This window comes from Schistocerca nitens, chromosome 4 (genome assembly GCF_023898315.1).
Source record: "Schistocerca nitens isolate TAMUIC-IGC-003100 chromosome 4, iqSchNite1.1, whole genome shotgun sequence".
Taxonomy (NCBI): Eukaryota; Metazoa; Arthropoda; class Insecta; order Orthoptera; family Acrididae; genus Schistocerca; species Schistocerca nitens.
The window spans coordinates 486,589,086-486,611,153 of record NC_064617.1 but is presented as its reverse complement, the minus strand read 5'-3'; the positions used below and the strand labels follow the sequence as shown (position 1 = coordinate 486,611,153).

The following is a 22,068-nucleotide window of genomic DNA, read 5'->3' as shown; positions in this document are numbered from 1 at the left end:
GGCCCTCCATCGCCTTGGGAGCTTCGCTTAAGAGAAGAGCGAGCCGACAGAAGAATCAGGTCAAAGGCGGGTCGATACGGCTCGGAACGCCTTCGCCTACCACCAGTAATTGCAAGTCAAGAGCTCCGCTAGCGGGATTGGCAATCCCCATTACATCGCACCGCCGGAGAAAAGACCTCCGTGCCTCGGTGAATGAATCACAGAAAGAAACGATTTCCGTTCCACTGCGTTATGCACTAGTCAATAGCAGCCGCTACAAGTGAACACTTTGATAAAATGTCGACGTCTTGAAGCATTCCAGCCCGCCGTACTTTTGAAGAAATTGAGTTGCGAGATTAATTCGCGACTGTTCGCCTCTGGGAGCGCGCGCGCGTGTGTTTGTTACACGTTGTTGAGTAGTGGCTCACTAAAAAGGAAACAATCTTCGAGAAACTGATAAATTCCTGAAAAATACAACGTATCGCACTATATAGTCGGCCGCTGTGGACGAGCGGTTCTAGGCGCTTCAGTCCGCAACCGCGCTGCTGCTACGTTATCTGTCAGGATGTCCAACCATTTGTGAACAGCCCAGTGACATTAATGTTCGACTCAGTGTGCAATAACCACTCACAGACGACAGTGGCAACACTACCAGTGGAGGGTATATAAAGCATGTCGGGGGGGATGTGCAGACGTAATACGGAAATGAGGTGCCTTATTTGACGTTCAAAAGGGCGTACTCATTGACCTTCAGTTCAAGGCCGAAAGCATTTCCGAAATGCGTAAGTTGGTAAACTGTTCGCGTGTTGCCGTAGTTAAAGTATACCTTGCTTGACAAAATTGCGACAAGGCATCTGTAGTTCACCATGGGCCATAGATGACGGGAGTAAACGATAGCTACGGAGATGGGTGCGGGAGAATATAAATGCAGCTGTTGAGCAACTGATCGCCCAGGTTAACCATGGGGCTACCAATAGTGACGCCTCAACTATCGTTCAGCGAACGAGGCTGCGTATGGGCCTCCGCAGCAGGCACGTGGCTCGTGGTCCCATGGTGACTGGTCTTCATTCGCACGAAGGCTGGAATTTGCACGCCATTACCGCAGCTGGACGTCCAGTGACTGGCTATAGGTGGCCTTTTCAGATGAATCACGTTTTATGCTCCATCGGACTGATAGATGTCTGTGTGTCTGGCTTGAAACGCCTCAAAGCAAATACCCTGCAACAGTGGAGGAGAATATGGCTGAGAGTGTTTTCGTGGTATTACCTGGGTGATCTCGTCATTCTGTAAGGCGCAATGAATCAATACAAGTATGCATCTATCCTCGGGGACCATTTCGACCCTACTTACTGTTTGTTTTTCCGCGGCACGATGGCGTCTATCAGCAGGACAACGTAACGTGTCACGCAGCTCACAGGGTACGTCGTGGTTCGAAGAGGACCAGGATGAGTTTAACGTACTCCCCTGGCGACCAAATTCCCCCGAATTAAACCCAGTCGAGTATACGTGGGATCACCTCGATCGGGCTGTCCACACCAAGGATCTTCAACCGAGAGACCTAGCGCAGCTAGCCACGGCACTGGAGTCGCCATGGCTCAGCACCCCTGTTGGTACCTTGCAGAACCTCATTGATTCCTACTGCACGTTTTGTAGCGGCCCACGCTGCTAAATATGGTCATCCAGGCCTCTGACAGGTGGTCATATTAATGTCACTGGACAATGTAGTACAGAGTCAGTAATTGGTCGAACCTCGGTAAGATCTACAGGGTGTGAGGTTCACTCAGAGGGATATGTTCTCCGGGTATCGTCTGTCAGGACGCTCTGACTCATTGGCAGATCCAGAGGACAATCCTGTCCCAATGTTGAGAGGTATATACCAGATACAGTATTCTGTCTGGTAAAGTTTGGTAACACATGACGGTGACAATGATAAGTTTCAAATGTAATGAATGATTTGGGTGATAAAAAGAGTCACAAACAGACTTCGTTAAAAAATATAGACTGCAGGCTCGACTCGTGAGAACGTAAATGTCCATACGATAGCTCTTGGACGGCGCGCAATCTTTGCACTATGTTAACAATTCTCCCCGTCTCGGAAATGGAAATTTGTGTTGGTTACCAATAGCTTTTATTTCAAAATGTATTTAACTTTCACTGCTTTTTGATAATATTTCTTCTTCATTAGGTTTCAATGATTACTGTCATACAGCAGAGTAATAATGTAACACATAGACTATTACATACAGTATTCACAAGATTTTCTCGATTGAAACATTTTTAAATCTGAATAGAGTATTTGTTCCTACGTTGTATCATGGAACAGTATTTCACATTTGTAAAAACCTTACTTTCCCCGTGAGCACGCAGAAGTACCGCAATACGACGTGGCATGGACTCGACTAATGTCTGAAGTGGTGCTGGAGGGAACTGACACCATGAATACTGCAGGGATGTCCATAAACCCGTAAGAGTAGGATGGGGTGGAGATCTCTTCCGAATGGCGGCCAAAGTGGCCGAGCGGTTCTAGGCGCTGCAGTCTGGAACCGCGCGACCGCTACGGTTGCAGGTTCGAATCCTGCCTCGGGCATGGATGTGTGTGATGTCCTTAGGTTAGTTAGGTTTAAGTAGTTCTAAGTTCTAGGGGACTGATGACCTCAGCAGTTAAGTCCCATAGTGCTCAGAGCCATTTGAACCATTTTTTTCTCTTCTGAATAGTACGTTGCAAGGCATCCCAGATACGCTCAATAATCTTCATATCTGGGGAGTCTGGTGGCCAGCGGAAATGTTTAAACGCAGAAGAGTGTTCCTGGAGCCACTCTGTAGCAATTCTGGACGTGTGGGATGTCGCATTGTCCTGCTGAAATTGCCCAAGCCCGTCGGAATGCACAATGGACTTGTATGGATGCAGGTGATCAGATAGGTTGCTTACGTACGTGTCACCTGTCAGAATCGTATCTAGACGTATCAGGGGTCCCATATCGCTCCAACTGCACAGGACCCACACTATTACAGAATCTCCATCAGCTTGAACAGTTCCCTGCTGATATACAGGGTCCATAGATTCATGAGATTGTCTCCCTACCCGTACACGTCCATCGGCCCGATGCAATTTGAAACGAGACTCATCCGACCAGGCAACAGGTTTCCAGTCATCAACAGTCCAATGTCGTTGTTGACGGCCCCAGGCGAGGTGTAAATTTGCGGAAGGGCTACACTGCTGTCTTGTTGAACGATTCTCTTCAATCGTCACCGGTCCCGTTCTTGGAGGATCTTTTTCCGGCCGTAGCGGTGTCGGAGATTTGGAGTTTTACGGGATTCCTGATATTCACGGTACACTCGTGAAAGGGTCTTGCGGGAAAATCCCCTCTTCGTCGCTACCTCGGAGATGCTGTGCCCATCGCTCAAGGAATCTATGTGAAAAAAAGTATAGGATACCTACTGTAGCCCCTTCTCGAGAGAGATGGAAACTTGAGCCCAGATTTTAGACGATATCTCAGTAATTACGAACGGCTGAGGCCTAGCTCGTGCGTGGAGGACGTGGAATTCATGTGTGCGATGGCTCTGAGAACTATGGGACTCAACATCTGACCGCTACGGTCGCAGGTTCGAATCCTGCCTCGGGCATGGATGTTTGTGTTGTCCTTAGGTTAGTTAGGTTTAACTAGTTCTAAGTTCTAGGGGACTAATGACCTCAGCAGTTGAGTCCCATAGTGCTCAGAGCCAATTGAATTGGACTCAACATCTGAGGTTACCAGTCCCCTAGAACTTAGAACTACTTAAAACTAACTAACCTAAGGACATCACACACATCCATGCCCGAGGCAGGATTCGAACCTGCGACCGTAGCAGTCATGCGGTTCCGGACTGAAGTGCCTAGAACCGCACGGCCACCGCGGCCGGCATCTGTGCGATCATTCTGAGTAATCGTCCCGATTTTCTCATGAACTGATACAGGGATATCACAGAAAATGTAAAACATCATAGACGGACAAACAGTGAATCACGATGAATCACGCAGGATGCTAACGTGGATAGAGGAAACAGAGAGAGGAAACCAAAAAGCAAACACCATCGTCAAAGCGTAAAAGTTATGTAAGAGCAACTATTGCAGGAAAGCAATTATAGTTTCAACATGCTGCATTTATGAATAAATAAAGAGTCATTATCCTAAGGACTACATCGAACACAACAGTGCTTTACTAGGTATAGTCTATTAGGAATTGCGCACTTATACACCCACTTGAGAAGCAGCTCACGCAGTCAGAAATACAGTTTAAAGCTGAATCCGCAAAACAAAGATACGAGGCTAACGCTACTGTGCCCTGTAGAGCCTTGGTTTACTATGACAAAGCATCAGGTTTGGTGATTAAATTGCATAAAAATGCTGCAAAGCGAAACCGATCGTAACAACAACGAAAGAAAATAGATGTTTAGCGTGCATTGAATTACAGTACCTAGTAATCGACCTGTACTTTATTTCTATAATGGGGCATAAGCAACTGTGGGTTGTCCGTAATCTTATTCTACCGCAGACATTCAGACTTTCATTATGCAACTGTCATACACTGACTGCGTTACACGCAGCATTTCCGAGTTTTTGAATTAGTCTTTTTTAGTCAAAACATACTGTACTGTATTTTATAACAATATAATCGTTCCATGCATTTTCCCCGGAAGCAGCGTCATGGATCAGCACATGTACGAATGGTAATGAACTTTATCAATGAAACGTTTCCTTATTTCGTCGTCTTAAGACGATGGAACTGTGCATGGCTAATGCGCCACAACACTGAGTCACACTTCATTATGAAAAATAAATCAGAAAATATTTTATTTTTCACTGAATTAATCGTAATAGTTACAAGCAAACGATAAATACTCAGTATTTGAAGCCTAACACTTCGTTCTAGATACGTTAGAACAACAAATGGTTGGCTTTTTATGAGTCTCCTGTAAGCACGTGGCAGCGTGTACTTTTGGTACCACTATCATTCCCCCTCCCCTAAACCCCCCCACCCCCACCCCCTAATTCAGTTCAGTCCGCCTCCACCACAGCTGAGTGGTCATTGTGGCTGACTGACATGCGGGGAATCCAGGGCCGACTTTCCCTTGCGGGAGGACAGCACCGAGGTGAGCCCCGTTGTGCGAATTGTGGAGCTACTGGAGCGAGTAGCAGCGACTCCATCTCTGCTAAATCGACAGCGGCCAAGAGGGCGGTGTGGTGACTTCAGCCAAAACAGTTGATTATCAAAGATCGCAATGTAAAGATAGAGAGGAAAACCGTTCATGTCCTATGAAGGCTGTCGGGTCACAGGTTCTTAGAACCCATACGGTCTCATAGCGATTGACTTCTTGAGAAAGAGTACAACATTAAATGGCTCATACTACACAGCCTAAAAGGGCTGTTTGCATAGTGAGTTCGCGAACAAGCGACCAAGTTTAGCCTGCAGAAAATGTGCTCTTGGAGCGTAGTAAAAGCGCTTACTACAAAAAAGTGTCACTCTGGTGGTAAATGTTCTCACTTACCTTACACTCCAGAATAGGCCTCAAGTGACTGTTTTTGTTCCTGAACTCTAAAAGAAATTTGCTCGATGATGGATGTTTTCGACGAATAAAGAGGTTCTGTGTGCTGTAAACGAGTGTTGTGCAGAGTTCCAAATTTCTATTCTGGGAAAATAATGAAGCTGCGTTGAGTACACTGAAGTATTTTGAGAATTTTTTTGATAACAAAAACAAAAACAAAATGCAAAAAGGAGGACCTTGCTGCCAATCTTATCGATTATCATCTTAATGATACAAGTGTTAGGGGGCAAAAAAGGTGAATTGTATCGTGATTTACGACAAGCTGCAAAGCTAATTTGAAATGGTTGCTGCTCTCTTTGCGTTTTGTCCATCTGCAAAATTTCTGAATGTTGAAAGGGAGAGTCTCTGCTCTGAGACATGTGAATTTCAATGCGAAATTATTTATGCATTGTGTTCAGTGAATTTTATCTCAACTCTCTCTGGTATTCTGTTCAGTTCAGGGTGCGGGCAGATGAACGACCGTGAAAGGCACTGTCGCCTACACAGATGACTTCGCTGTACCAAACACCCGTCAAAATTCTTAACAAATGTAACTTGCATCACAGTTTCGGTTTCCCTTCTGACTATTTTGTTACTGTTAGACCATCTCCATGACTTGGACGTAATGAATTACATCAGCGATAACTTAAATCAACGCTATTAAAAATCACAACACCCTGAAAGAATTGGCACAAATAGATCCTCGCTCAGAGGGTATGGAGAGCAGTGTAGCAGCAGTTTGGGATTAAAATTACTATCAGTCAGCGTGCATGTAAACCCTCTAACATAATCTTTTGTGTGAATGGAAAGCATAGTTTTACACCAAGATTAGTCACTCAAAATATGTCAGAGGATTTGAAAACGTGGCAGCTGGTGTCGGGACGCCTCTTCGACATCAAACGAATATGCCTCTCCGAGCAGGGCAATGTATCGGGCTCCAAGAAATGTCTTTTGCCATAGTCACAGCTTAGCATAGTGCTACGATGGTAATGTCTGAGATGAACTTGCGGCGAGAAGAAAAAGAAAAGGTTAGGTTTTAAGAGCCAGCCGATGATGAGTATTTTAGAGACAGAGCACAAGCTCGAATTGGAGAAGGAATGGGAAGGGTGCAGACCGTATCTTTTCAAAAAGAACTTCCCTGAGATTCGTCTTAAGTGGTTTAGGGAAGCTGTGGAAAACCAGATGGACCAGGCTGGGTACAATGCAGATGACACCACTTCGCCCTGAATGGAAGGTACAGGGAAAATTGCAAAATGGCAGTTTGGAATTTTGTACTGCATACTGGACAAACGGCAGTTGTCATGGTTTGGGACACCACAACGTGCGATCTCGACTCATCTGCTGAAATAACTACAACTCCTAGGTCTTAGAACGAGCTGTGTTCCCCCTCGTAGAGGCAAATATGTATGCCGTACAGGGCGTACCGGATAGAAGTATACACAAACAAATTCTTATGACGAAAGAACTCGACATCTTATGTTGTTGGGAGAATCCGGCTCTAGTATGTTCGCGAAATGGAGCCATAATGCGTACAAGCATATCGTCCCCATACTTCAGATCTGTCATCCTCCCATGTATTAGAACAAGGGGCGTATTGCTGTTATACATGATTCCACCTCAAAAGTTGACTAAACCGTCTTGATAAGGTTGGCGGTGTACTGTACTGTTAAAGTGTAAACGTTGACCCCGTCGCCTCCACACAAGAATATACGTGTAGTATGTTATGTGGAGACTGATACTGGTTTCATCGTGTGAGAGCGTAGTGTCCCACTACTACGTCATCTACAAAGAGTTGTTTCGTGCCCATGTGACACAAGAGGAGGAGCCTTGAGAGATTTTCTGGCACATAATCCCTGCTCATGGTGCATATTTCGTATCGTTTGTGTTGATACATCCACTCCTGTAGCTGTGTAGAAGTGCCGCCGTAGAAGTGTAGCATTGCGCTTGGCATCTGCTTGCTGTTATACGCAGATGTCGGTCCTGCATACCTACGGTTTTTCTTCCGCGGACGCTTCTGGGGCGATCCTCAATTGATCCTCTTAGTAGAAACTTTTTCCACATTATGGAGAAATCACTTTGACTAACAGCAACATTTGCAGCAACGTCCACCTATTTCATTACCTGCTCCTCTGCAGTGAGTATACGGAGCCTCTTATCGCACGTTATTGTTGTGAGAAACATACTAACGCAACACAGCGCTCCCAATGACACAACACATAAACTACATCTACATCTACATCTACATTTATACTCCGCAAGCCACCCAACGGTGTGTGGCGGAGGGCACTTTACGTGCCACTGTCATTACCTCCCTTTCCTGTTCCAGTCGCGTATGGTTCGCGGGAAGAACGACTGTCTGAAAGCCTCCGTGCGCGCTCAAATCTCTCTAATTTTACATTCGTGATCTCCTCGGGAGGTATAAGTAGGGGGAAGCAATATATTCGATAACTCATCCAGAAACGCACCCTCTCGAAACCTGGCGAGCAAGCTACACCGCGATGCAGAGCGCCTCTCTTGCAAAGTCTGCCACTTGAGTTTATTAAACATCTCCGTAACGCTATAACGGTTACCAAATAACCCTGTGACGAAACGCGCCGCTCTTCTTTGGATCTTCTCTATCTCCTCCGTCAACCCGATCTGGTACGGATCCCACACTGATGAGCAATACTCAAGTATAGGTCGAACGAGTGTTTTGTAAGCCACCTCCTTTGTTGATGGACTACATTTTCTAAGGACTCTCCCAATGAATCTCAACCTGGTACCCGCCTTACCAACAATTAATTTTATATGATCATTCCACTTCAAATCGTTCCGCACGCATACTCCCAGATATTTTACAGAAGTGCTACCAGTGTTTGTTCCGCTATCATATAATCATACAATAAAGGATCCTTCTTTCTATGTATTCGCAATACATTACATTTGTCTATGTTAAGGGACAGTTGCCACTCCCTGCACCAAGTGCCTATCCGCTGCAGATCTTCCTGCATTACGCTACAATTTTCTAATGCTGCAACTTCTCTGTATACTACAGCATCATCCGCGAAAAGCCGCATGGAACTTCCGACACTATCTACTAGGTCATTTATATATATTGTGAAAAGCAATGGTCCCATAACACTCCCCTGTGGCACGCCAGAGGTTACTTTAACGTCTGTAGACGTCTCTCCATTGATAACAACATGCTGTGTTCTGTTTGCTAAAAACTCTTCAATCCAGCCACACAGCTGGTCTGATATTCTGTAGGCTCTTACTTTGTTTATCAGGCGACAGTGCGGAACTGTATCGAACGCCTTCCGGAAGTCAAGAAAAATAGCATCTACCTGGGAGCCTGTATCTAATATTTTCTGGGTCTCATGAACAAATAACGCGAGTTGGGTCTCACACGATCGCTGTTTCCGGAATCCGTTTTGATTCCTACATAGTAGATTCTGGGTTTCCAAAAACGACATGATGCTCGAGCAAAAAACATGTTCTAAAATTCTACAACAGATCGACGTCAGAGATATAGGTCTATAGTTTTGCGCATCTGCTCGACGACCCTTCTTGAAGACTGGGACTACCTGTGCTCTTTTCCAATCATTTGGAACCCTCCGTTCCTCTAGAGACTTGCGGTACACGGCTGTTAGAAGGGGGGCAACTTCTTTCGCGTACTCTGTGTAGAATCGAATTGGTATCCCGTCAGGTCCAGTGGACTTTCCTCTGTTCAGTGATTCCAGTTGCTTTTCTATTCCTTGGACACTTATTTCGATGTCAGCCATTTTTTCGTTTGTGCGAGGATTTAGAGAAGGAACTGCAGTGCGGTCTTCCTCTGTGAAACAGCTTTGGGAAAAGGTGTTTAGTATTTCAGCTTTACGCGTGTCATCCTCTGTTTCAATGCCATCATCATCCCGGAGTGTCTGGATATGCTTTTTCGAGCCACTTACTGATTTAACGTAAGACCAGAACTTCCTAGGATTTTCTGTCAAGTCGGTACATAGAATTTTACTTTCGAATTCACTGAACGCTTCTCGCATAGCCCTCCTTACGCTAACTTTGACATCGTTTAGCTTCTGTTTGTCTGAGAGGTTTTGGCTGCGTTTAAACTTGGAGTGAAGCTCTCTTTGCTTTCGCAGTAGTTTCCTAACTTCGTTGTTGTACCACGGTGGGTTTTTCCCGTCCCTCACAGTTTTACTCGGCACGTGTCTGTCTAAAACGCATTTTACAATTGCCTTGAACTTTTTCCATAAACACTCAACATTGTCAGTGTCGGAACAGAAATTTTCGTTTACAGGTGACACGGTTGCCATAGACTGCACATACTGTCCTTCCAAGATGTAACCCTCACCATTCCATGAACTGCGCTGAGTTGCATGGCGCATGCGCGCCAGTGACAGGGCACATCTGTCTCGACATGTTGCGAACTATGCAGTTCCACATATGCCTCCCCGTCATTTTGCAGCAGGATGGTGGCCCACCCCACTATCATTGGGATATTGCAACATTTCTCCATGAGGTATTTTCTGAGCACTGTATCGGGGGGATTGCCTAGCCCACTCTGTCTCCCGGTTTGACTCGGCTCAATTTCAGTTCTTGGGGGTTCATAGGGAACATTGCCTACAGAACATGGATTCGAGATCTGGTAGATCGGAGGCAATAGATCTACGCCGCAGTAAAAGCCATAACACCTATAATGCTTATGAACATGTGCCAGATGTGGAGTAACGTTCATATAACTATCAAGCTACATTCGGTGCCCACATTTCATTCCGCAGCGGAGTGTGCGCTGATTTGAAACATTTTGCGTGCCGGACAGGTACTCTAACCCAGGACCTTCGCCGCGTACTGTCGTGCAACAGACCCTTTCCATTTTTCTTCTTTTTTCGTTTGGTTCCGTGACTTAGAAAACAGAGCGAGCTATAATAGATATCGGTCCATTGTAAGGTACGTATTTTTTCAAGCAAGTGGGAGTGGGGCAGTTGAATTCCCAATTGGGAATATATATGTGAGCTAATAGTAAGCTTCCGGGTAGTGAGCCGAGCTGTTGTTTTCATTTTCAATGCAACATATCGACGACTGACCCAGACTGTTTGCCGTCCAGGCAGCGACTACACGTAATAGCAAAGCTCCCAGCAACTAAAGAAGACGTCTGGCTCAGTCGTCGAAATACTGTGCAGAAAATGGAAAAAAAACTCCGCTGAACGTTCAGAAGATCACTATTAATCAATCATGCCGAGAAAACCTGAAAGATTATATATGTGGGGGTTCTCCATGTACTACATTTGTCTTACAGCCCAGTTAAACCTTTCGAAAACCTGTATCGGAAGCCGGAAAGTAGAACTATTTTTTAATAGTTGTTGGAACAAAAATGTTGCAGTCGAAAATCTGTTGACGTAGAATGTGTATCAGAAGATGTTTGCATGTGTAAAAATGTGAAGTACATAGTGTTCTATTTATCCGATTACCTCAAGTAAGATTGTCCAGAAACAAAAGCTTAACTCTCCTGCATTTTTTTTTTAATTCGTAAAAGGGGTGAAACTTCTCTGAAGCGTCATGACAAGATGAGAAAACACCTTCGAGAAGGTGAGTTCTTGTGAAGTTTTCCCCCTCTGTAGAGTTCCTCTACCTCAGCAGAATTCGCCTGCCTTCGTTCATAATAAAAGAAAAGTATATGTGACGGTAGTATCTGTTCCCGAAAGAACAGTTACCGTGGATGACCATGCAGCTTTGCTAGAAATGAAATGATAATTAAATGGACACCCTAGCTGCAAACAGGCGTTGATGTACTTCATTGGGGACATGTTGAAAATCTGTACCCCGACCAGGACTCGAACCCGGGATCTCCTGCTTACACAGCAGACGCTCTGTCCATTGTTTTTATTTTTTTCTTCTCCTTTTTTTCTGCTTTTTTTAAACCTTTTAATAAAATGGAACTAAAAAAAACAAGTGCCACCGCCACTTTTAATCCTATAACAAAAAAAATCTGGGCCACTTCAGGCGTTGGCTCCTGACTAAACCTACCCCAGAGAGCTGCCTATATACCAGGGGAAATATGGGAAATCAAGGTTAGGGCTATCCTTACAAACAAAACAAAATCTTCCTTTTCCTGAATTTTATTTTAATTTTTTTTGTGTTTTATATTTATTTATTTAATTTCTTTTTGTATTTTTTTTTTTTTTGTGTAATTGATCAGAGGCCTTCTGCGCCCCGCTGGTAATATGTTGAGTCACGTCTTCTCGAAATTGATGTGTTCCGTTCAGTTGTTCAGAAATGTTCATTGGTTCAAACAGGAAACCTTCTTCTCTCTTGGCTTAACACATTCCAGCTGCGAGGCGGCTCGTGGAAAGCACTCCAAAGGAAGTTCGAGAAAAATTGTCTGTATTTTGGGTGACGGACAACGACATAATGACGGTCATTGAGGTATGTCCAAAAATCGAGTACAGAGTCTACAGTTTGTCCAAATAAGTAGTGAATGGCATGTCTGCGAATCCAATTCACAGCATTCGTCTTTGTCTGAGGAAAATATTCACGTTCCGGAAATAATAATGAAGGGGGAGTAATCCATCCGGAATGTCCCGCGTTAGAAAAGCCACAATACGTCGAACCAAGTGCCAAACCTCCGCCGCCGGTCCGCAAACAAACCGATGTTCATCATTGTCTGGCACTCCACACGTGGAGCATAGAGGTGATTGGGCGAGGTGGATACGATGAAGGCGAAATTGGTTGATTTGCTTACCATTGACAGTTAGGTACCAGACAGATTGAACATTCGTGTCAAGGTAACAGGCGAACACCGCGCGCCATACATGACGCCAGTCAACCTGGGGGAACTTTTGTTCAATCGGGTTAGGTGGACGGCCTAATTGGAGGACATTGTATACTGCCTTTGTCTTGAGTAAAAGCTGTCTTGGTAAGGTGAGGCGTAGATAACTGAGTTCCAGAAAGAAGTACCGGATATAATGGAACTGGGCCGGAACATCCGAGATCATCACTGGGGCTGACCGTGAGACCGGCGAGTACGCCGACAGGAGGAGACCAGTGAGGCTCGTTGGGCAACGTGTCCATACCGTCATTTGGGAGCTGACAAATAGGGCGCGAGCTCTATCCGGCACGTGAAACAGACCTATCCCACCTCGTTCACGAGGAAGAGTAAGGGTTGTATAGTTAACTTTGAACAACATCCAAGAGCTGACGAAAGATGCCATCGCTGCCAACATGCGACGTGCCACAGTAAGCGGGAAAGGTAGAACTTGCGCTACATGAGGAACTCGGGATGCGATATATGTATTGACATATCGAGCTCGTTGGAGAATATCTAGGGATCGAAGGCGATGATCCATAAGACCTGCTCTGATCATTAAAAGGAGGCGTCGGCAGTTGATGGTGGCTGAACGCCGGAGATCAGATGAAAAATCTATTACCAAACAACGAATGGTATCAACGATGGTGAGAGGTGTAACGCACTCCACGGGAAGTCCCGTGCCAATGAACATAACTTGTGACTTACGTACGTTTAAAGAGCTACCCGACGCCTCACCATAAGTCGCTACCCACGTCAAAACAGCTCGAACCTCGTCGGCATTACGTAAACAGATGACTACATCGTCAGCATAGGCCGTGCAACAGAATCGGTAGCGATCTATGGACAACCCTACCAAACGTTGTCTTAGTCCACATAGCAAGGATTCCAAGGAAAAGGCGTACAAAATTGCTGATAGAGGGCGACCTTGACGTACAGATCGACCTATTATTATCGGTGGAGTGAGTCTGCCATTGTACATAATCCTGGATGAGGCACCCCGCAGAAGGCGCATCACTACCGTGATAACGGCGACTGGGAAACCCATATGGTGGAGAACGGCCGTAAGGAACGAATGGTCAACCCTATCAAAAGCTTGACTAAAGTCCAAAGACGCAAGTGCCCCAGAGAGGCGTTGTGCCTGGGTAACGGCGATCATATCCCTGTAGCGGCATAAAGCCGTGCGAATATTATTATCTCCTCCCAAAGATGCTTGGTCTGGCGACACAACATATCGGGCAACGTTTTTAAGTCGTGCTGCCAAAAGGCGAGTGAAGATTTTCATATCACTGTTAAGGAGGGTGAGGGGCCGATAATCACTGATATTGTTGCCACCGTGCGGTTTATGTACAGGAATAATAATTCCTTCCATGAAAGCGTCCGGCACGGGTACTTCCGGAGACATCAGTTCCCGACAGATGGAGGTGAAGGAGGACTCTAACAAATCACGGAAGGTGCGATAAAATTCGAGGGGAAGACCGTCGGGTCCTGGGGAGCGATTGATGGTTCCTGCCCGGATCGCATAGCGGACTTCCTCATCAGTCACCTCCGACATCAAGTCAATAGCCGCATCTCCTGGGATACCACCGAAGTTCAGCTGTGAGACTTCCTCGATCAACTCTTGGGGAATGTGGAATTGCGGCGTAGAGCTGCCGGTAGTGGGCGTGAAGCACATTCCCTATTGCAGATTGGGTTACGTAGCGACGCCCTTCTTGATCCGTTAGGACGTGAATCAATTTTCGGCGTCGATTTTGTCGTTCTTGGATGATATGGTACATCGACGGATGTTCATGAGGCATGCGATCAGCAGTACGAGATCGTACTATCGCTCCTTCCAAATGCCGTCGCATGAGATTGGAGATTTGGGCCTTAGCTTGGTTCATCCTTGTATGGCGCTCAGGGGAGGCTGGCATCGTGGAGCATTCTCGTAGGATCCTGTAGTAAAAGTCCATAGTGCTCTTCCTCCAGGCGACAACATCTTTGCCATACCGGATTAAAGTTTTTCGAAGAGCAGGTTTTGCACACTGGATCCACCAGGATATGGTAGACGGGTACGTGGGTCGGCGTCTATTACATGTAATCCAAGTGTCTTCTATTAGAAGTCGACAGTCAGGTGAATTAAGAAGTGCCGTGTTCAGTTTCCATAAACCACGTCCGTGCCATACTGCCTGTCTTGTGAGAACAACATCACAGAAGTAAGCCTCATGGTCTGAGAAAGCAACAGGCCAGATTTCAGCCTGTCGAGTGTGTTGAATTAGGGATCGCGAGATGTAGATGCGATCCAGTCGGCTAGAGGAGTGCGCAGAGTAGTACGTAAAGCCCAAAAGATCACCGTGAACATGTCTCCACGTGTCGACAAATTGTAGCCGCGTGACGACTGTTTCCAGAGCTGCGCATGGTGAGTGACGCGGCAATTGATCCTGAGGTCGCTGGGTGCAGTTGAAGTCTCCACCCATGACCCAGTCATCGTGTGGTCCCATAAAAAGGGGTGTGACTTCATTCGCGAAGAAGGCATTGCGTTCACGACGGTAGCTGGAGCCCGACGGCGCATAAATGTTGACGATGCGTACACCAAAGAGAGTAAGGGCCATACCTCTGCCGCTGGGGAGGTATAGGACATCTTCGGCAGGAAGACCTTCGCGTAAGATGATGGCAATACCACTACCGGTGTCCGAAGCGGGAGAAATATGCACCGTGAAGCCATGTGGTGGTGAAAAATCGGCGACATGCACTTCCTGAAAAAGCGCAATATCTATGTCCGCATCATAAATCATATCGCGGAGCAGCGCTAGTTTGTGGGGCGCACGAATGGTCGCGAGGTTAATCGTTGCGACACGATAATGCTGGTGTTGGAGTCCCACAGGCACAGGTGGGGCTTCTTCTTCAGGAGCGAGAGGTCGTCGATCTTGCCGGTCCGCTGAAGAGGCTGCTATTGTGGAGAGTTTGCGGGCGCGGGCGCAACCGATGGGGGTGCCCCATCATCAGCAGCGTCCACCCCAGTCCCTTCGATCTCCACGTCGTCTGCCCAGGAGACTGATACTGCGGTAGGGCATCGGCTGTGCATGTCATCCACGTGGAGAGGAGACGTAGTTGTCGTCTCATCGGATAGGCTCTCTTCAACGTCGACCTGTGGGGGCGACGGCGTCGGTAAGGAGGGGTGTTCGTTGCCAGTGGTCGCCTGTGGCGGGTCTTTCGCATCAGACTTTTGGTCATCAAAGAGCGGTTTGTCGTCCATCTTCGGGTCTGCATCCCTGGTATCCATCCGTAGAATGGATTCATCAGGGGGTGTACGGCTACGTTTCTTTCTCTTTCGTGTCGACCCTTGTTTTCTAACATGTCGTTCAGAGTAACCATCTGAGCCACCGCGGGCACAGAGGATAGTGCGTCTGCAGGGACTTATCCCTTGCACGCTCCCCGTGAGATCCACATTTTCAACATGTCCCCAATGAAGTACATCAACGCCTGTTTGCAGCTAGGGTGTCCATTTAATTATAACTTGATTTCTAGCAAAGCTGCATGGTCATCCACGGTAACTGTTCTTTCGGGAACAGATACTACCGTCACATATAGTTAAAATATGGCTTCCCGGCCATTGACCTTCTTGTGCGAACGCACACGCTAAGCCCGAACTCGTACGGGACTTGGTAGATTAATCTGCCACGAGTAATGAGTATCATGGGCAAACATCTATTAGGCGCGCTACGAATGTAGTGGTGTGGACATGTTGGCAATGTGGATCTCACGGGGAGCGTGCAAGGGATAAGTCCCTGCAGACGCACTATCCTCTGTGCCCGCGGTGGCTCAGATGGATAGAGCGTCTGCCATTTAAGCAGGAGATCCCGGGTTCGAGTCCCGGTCGGGGCACAAATTTTCAACATGTCCCCAATGAAGTACATCAACGCCTGTTTGCAGCTAGGGTGTCCATTTAATTATCATTTCAAAAGAAAAGTAATCATGATGCAGTTTTTAATCAAGGACTGCTTTCACTGTACACAACATATCGCTTATGAACAGTGCTGAACTATATGCACCTGTATTGTAAATAGGAAAATATTACTGTTCTGATAATTTATATTCTTCACAGATGAATAGCATTTCTACTTTCTCTTCACTGGTGGACATTGTACTCTCACAAACCTTCAACTGAAGGTGCTTACAGGTGTAAATTTGCCTTGTGTTTCCATTTATTTACTGTCAACTTCATCAAGTGGACGAGATACCTGCAATGTGTGCAGGGGAGTCAAGTGTTACATTTTTAATATCATTATGTTTAGGAAATACGAACGGCTTTGCCGCAGTGGTAACACCGGTTCCCGTCGGATCGCTGACGGGCTTGGCTAGAACGTGGATGGGTCACCGTCCGGATCTGTCGGGTGCTGTTGGCAAGCAGGGTGCACTCAAGCCTTGTGCGGCCAGTTTGAGGAGCCACTTGATCGAGAAGTAGCGGCACCGGTCACGAAAACTGACGAGGGACAGGAGAGTGGTGTGCTCACCACATGCCCCTCCATATCTGTATCTGTGATGCCTACGGGCAGAGGATGACACGGCGGCCGAACTATACCGTTGGGCTTCAACGCTGTTTCGGAGGGTGTTTGTTTAGGAAAAGGTACTCTGTGGTGCTTCCTTGAATAGGTCTTGAGGGTTGGAAATGGATTACCGAAGAAACATTATAGGGTGCTAAACATTCTGCTGTTGGTATCTTCGCAGCGAACAAGGTTACAAAAAAGGCAATCATCTTGATCAGTGTCCGTATCGTAACTAAACATCATTTGCTTTATATAGTTTTTACTTTGCTTCGTGACAAAACTTATTTGGGGTGGCCATGATAAACAGAATCGTTGCTTGACAAGCACAGAAATGTATCTATCACAATTCTGCGCTTTACGTTAGGCAATTTCAACATTTGAAAAATATCATATTGTCGCCTTGAGCTGCCAGTAAAATATTTATACAACCAGTTTCAATCGTCCGTCATAGGGGTCATAAATATATGATAAACTAATATAAATTGTGTCGTCAGTTTATAAAAACTGTGCAAAATTAACATTAAGATTGTGAACTCTCCCTAGCACAGTTTTTATAGATCGACGACGAAATTTATATCACAGTATGATAAAGTGGTTTTATTACCTGACGATAACGATTTTATATTTCGCCTAGTATGATGCTGTGAATATTTTTATGAACCTGATGATGGTCAGACGACTGAAACTTGTTGTATAAATAAAGTATTTTACCAGCAGCTCAAGGCAATAATACGACATTTTTCAAGTATATAAGTTTTTTGGGGCATCACCTCCTGCAGATTCAGTTGCTTACATGTCAGTCCTGAGAGAAGTATAGTGTAAATCCTGCGAGAAGTACACAGCTCTTTGTCTTTCCAAGCAGTAAATGAATTTAAATTGTTTACACTCAATGCATCCTTGAAAGGAAACAGTACTGGTATGCAGTGTAAGGTAGGTAAGTACCTCTGAAATGGAACAAAGACAATCGCACCATGTAATACGCGTATCGAATGCATCAGCGGGTGTGTGCAAAGTGACTGATAATCTTGCAACTCAGGGTTAACGCTGACGGCAATTGAATTTACGACACCCATAAGGAGGCACCGGCATATAGCCAGACTGCTCACGCACTACAAAACTGGGAAAGTGATCTAGACGAAGTTGCTGTGTGGTCCATGCAGTTTACGGTCCGGCGAGTGCTGGTATTCTGTGCACATTGTTCTATACACTGAGGTGAGAGAGAGAGAGAGAGAGAGAGAGAGAGAGATGCACACACACAGATAGAGGTAGTATTGCGCACACAAGGTGTAAACGGGCAGTGGTTTGGCGGAGCAGCCATTTTTACTCAGGTGATTCATGTGGAAAGATTTCCGACATGATTATGGCCGCACGACGGGAATTAAGACACCTTTAAAGCGGAGTGGTAGTTGGAGCTAAACGCATGAGACATTCCAGTTCGGAAATCGTTAGGGAATTCAGTATTCCGAGACCCACAGTGTAAATATGTGGCGAGAATATCAAATTTCAGGCATTACCTCTCACCACGGACAACGCAGTAGCAGACGGCCTTCACTTAACGACCGAGAGCAGCGGCGATGGTGTAGAGTTGGCGTCTAACAGACAACCCACACAGCAGAAATCAACGTGAGACGTACGACGAACGTAACCATTAAGATAAAGCGGCGATATTTGGCGTTAATAGGCTATGACAGCAGATGACCGACGCGAGTGCCTTCGCTAACAGCACGATATCGCTTGTACCCCCTCTCCTGGGCTCGTGACCATTTCGGCCGAACCCTAGACGACTGGAAAACCGTGGCCTGATAAAATGATTCGTCATTTCAGTTGGTAAGCGCTAACGGAAGGATTTGAGTGTGGTGCAAACCCAACGAAGCCATGGACTCTTGTCAACAAGGCGCTGTACAAGCTGGTAGTGGCTTCAAAATGGTGTGGGCTGTGTTTACACGGAATGGTGCGAATGAAATGACGCGGAAACTGGAAGTGCACTCCAAAGCTGGAGTACGGGGCACAGTGCGATTCTTGTGGACAAAACGTCTAAATTGCCCACAGATTCGCTGTGAAACTGTGGCGGTTCATGGACCAATCGCAGTAGTCGTAATGGGAATCGTGTTAACAATCTGACCAAGGCCGCATACAAATGGGTGATGCTGATCGGGAAAGAATGCCATCGTCATCGACCACAGACGACAATGTTCATGCAGTCTTTTCAGCGACGTGAAACAACAGCTCGGGGGAAAGATATATTCCAACGATAGGACGTTGATAGAAAGTTTCGATCGTTGTTTACAGAAGCTTGGTGGCTTTGTTGAAAAATAGTGTGATGTATGTATGTCACTGTGTTGTGTAGTGCATCATTTAATAAAAATTACTTGGACTGCAATAATAATGCGTGATTAATTTTTTCAAGTCCCGTCCTAGCACCGTAAGCTGCTGTTGAAATAATTGCCGTTCCACTGTAACTCTTGTTCTTAACCCAAGCTGTGTTCGAAATTAGTCTTTAAATGAAACCGGTCGTTTATTCAAGAACATTTTTAACAGTAGTTTACGGCATTACTTGATGTCATATCCTAAATCGCGATATTGTTGTATGTAATGCGTCTTTGAGCGTTCTGTTTTTCCATGTTTTAAATTGTATTACACAAAAAAGGCTTATCGAAATGTATACCTTTTTCTTTATTGCAAAACCGTGGTGCGATGAGAATTAAACAGACAAACAAAAACTGGAGTGATGTCTCCTAGGTGAAAGGGGATTAGGGAGGAGGGGTACCCAAAATCAAAACTGGGAAAGGGGAGGGGGTTCTCAAAGTTGAAGTTTGTCCTGGATTCCAGTTACACTTCATACGCCACTAGTAAACAGTGAAGGCTGTTTGCAGATATTGATCATTTCGCGCTTTCCCCGATTACTCTGAAAGTATTTCGGGACCTGCCGTGCGTCTTAGTTAATTGTGGGAGGAGTAGTTTAGAGCGTTTAGAATTTAGGGCACTGCACGGACCCCAAGTCTTAGTGTATTGCAGAATCGTTGGCTCATCCTTTCCTTGTCTAGTGATTAGCCAACCACATGTATCTGCCGTAATCTATTAGTCACTTTTTCACTGGATTTAGATTTGCTGCTAATCTTTTAAGAACTCACATTTGAAGCGATCTTAGTGTGTGTGTATGTCTGTGTGGCAGCGCGCAAGCGTTTGTGTGTGCGTGGTTGTGTAAATCTGCGTGAAAGAACTTTAAACAAACCACTTCATTTTTTATGACTTTAAGTCATTTTAATCATACTCGTCTCATAGCATTTTAGTACGGGCGCTAAATAAATCGATATCGTGCGCGCGTCTGTCCCGTCGGCAACATCAGCATCATCATTAACTTTATGACACAAATGTATTCCTTCGACGTCCCGTTCGTGTCAGTGTAGTGGTAGGCATGAAAGCGATGAAGACGCTAACTCTCGCGGCGGCAGGCTACCCAGCGCCCGCATCTCTCTGCCAGTTTAGAGTCAGTGTGGTTTCCCTGCGCCTTGCACTGCCAAAGCCGGTTACCTCGATGTTACGCTGGACACCCGCATAAAGGGGCGCCCTCACATCGATTACTTCATATGCAAAGGGCTGGGCACACTCCGACTACTGCTTTAGTTTCTAAATCCGAGGGTCACACACACACACACACACACCACACGTCTTCCTCGTGTTCTTCCTGATGCTCCAGCGACTGCTGTCTCAAACGCCCCTTGTAATATGGATTTACAGAAGGCAGGATTTACAGACGGCTCCCTGCCCCAACCCATCCCCCCCCCCCCCCATTTGTTTTCGGCTTTCATGACACCCTTCGCTCCTTTTCTTCTCACCAGCTCTGCCCGCCTCTACTGCAGTTCTTCGTTCTCAAATGCTGGAAGCTCCATGTTACCATCACTAGTCCCTGTCTCTAACGGCTCCTTATGATCAATATCACCGATTAAAAATGTATATAGTTAACACGCGCAATGGTGGCAACTGACAATCAAGTCAATGCCAATTTGTACACGAATCTACGCGAAACACAACTATATAGAGCTTGTGAGCAGCGAAATTAAAAATCGCCTGCAACCGAAATCAACAATGAACCAAACGCTTCGCGAACGAGAGTGCTGCTGGCTTTTCTTCCATGATGCTGTTTCTCTTCTTTCTGCCGAAAACACAAGTGCCGATGGATATCTCTCGGAGCTATTCTTTCCTTTCGGCACCCTACACTCTGATCTACCTGGCCTATGCGTAAATTCAGCCCCTAGTATGCAGAGTTGCAAATAAAGTACATTAGTTGTTAACGGTGGGAAAAATAGTAAAATAGTATATTGTATCAAAATAAAGTATCAATTTGGCTTTATTGCTTTGTTTAAAAATTTATTTTAATTCTTTTAGCAGTGTTTAACAAATAGTTATCACTATTAAACAGCTTAACAGCATCTTTGCATAGTATATTTAAATTCATATAAATAAATAATTCATTTTTATCATGTTGAAAGATATTTTATTTCTTTCATCCCACTACTTAATATTCATCACAGAAAAAATTGTCTGTGAATGCTGAAATGGCAGGAATGGTCAGTAGAAATTAAATTAATTTCTAAAAATTTGTAAACTAATCATATAACTTCTTAACGTTTGTTGCTGTTATTGTGCAGTTGATAATTTTGCATAACCTGCAGAAGCGTATCTTTGATCATATAGTAAGTTTAATAATGCAGTGTCCAGAAAAAGATCATTCATTTTTAAATTGTGTTTTTTCAGCTTTAAATTTTCTGCTATGTTACAAAATGGTCAAATTCAACCTTTTTAAATTTAGATTGCTTAGTACAAATAACCACTTAATGTTACTAAAATCAAATAATTTATTTAGATACTCTAAAGATGTGTCAACGAATAATAAAAAATTCTGTGATTTCTACTACCAGCTGGTGAGAATACAACAGTTTAATTTTTTTAGTTGGTTTTTAATATTATCCACAATGAGAACGACTGTTTTCGTTATGGCACTTATAATCTTATCCTCCCACACATCACTATTAAATTCATTGTCTTAGGATATTCACTATTTTCAAAAGCTTCGAGAGGTGTAAGATATACAAAATAACTTTTTTCTTATCTTCACTATCTCATTGTTGTAGATGGCTCAAACTCCTGTCTAGAGGTACATTCTTACAGCTGAAACTTTGATTTAACTTTGCGTGTTCTTGTTGCACTAAATAACTGATGAAG

General features: G+C 45.1%; 1 protein-coding gene and 1 non-coding gene across 6 annotated transcripts in view; both read left to right on the top strand.

Moving 5' to 3' along the window:
- LOC126251898 (CYFIP-related Rac1 interactor B) overlaps positions 1–22,068 on the top strand; it is a 389,840-nt gene that overhangs the window by 47,307 nt on the left and 320,465 nt on the right. The gene's annotated exons all lie outside the window — the stretch shown is intronic.
- Positions 16,109–16,183, top strand: Trnak-uuu (transfer RNA lysine (anticodon UUU)). The gene has a single exon. It is a non-coding gene; the product is annotated as a tRNA-Lys (tRNA).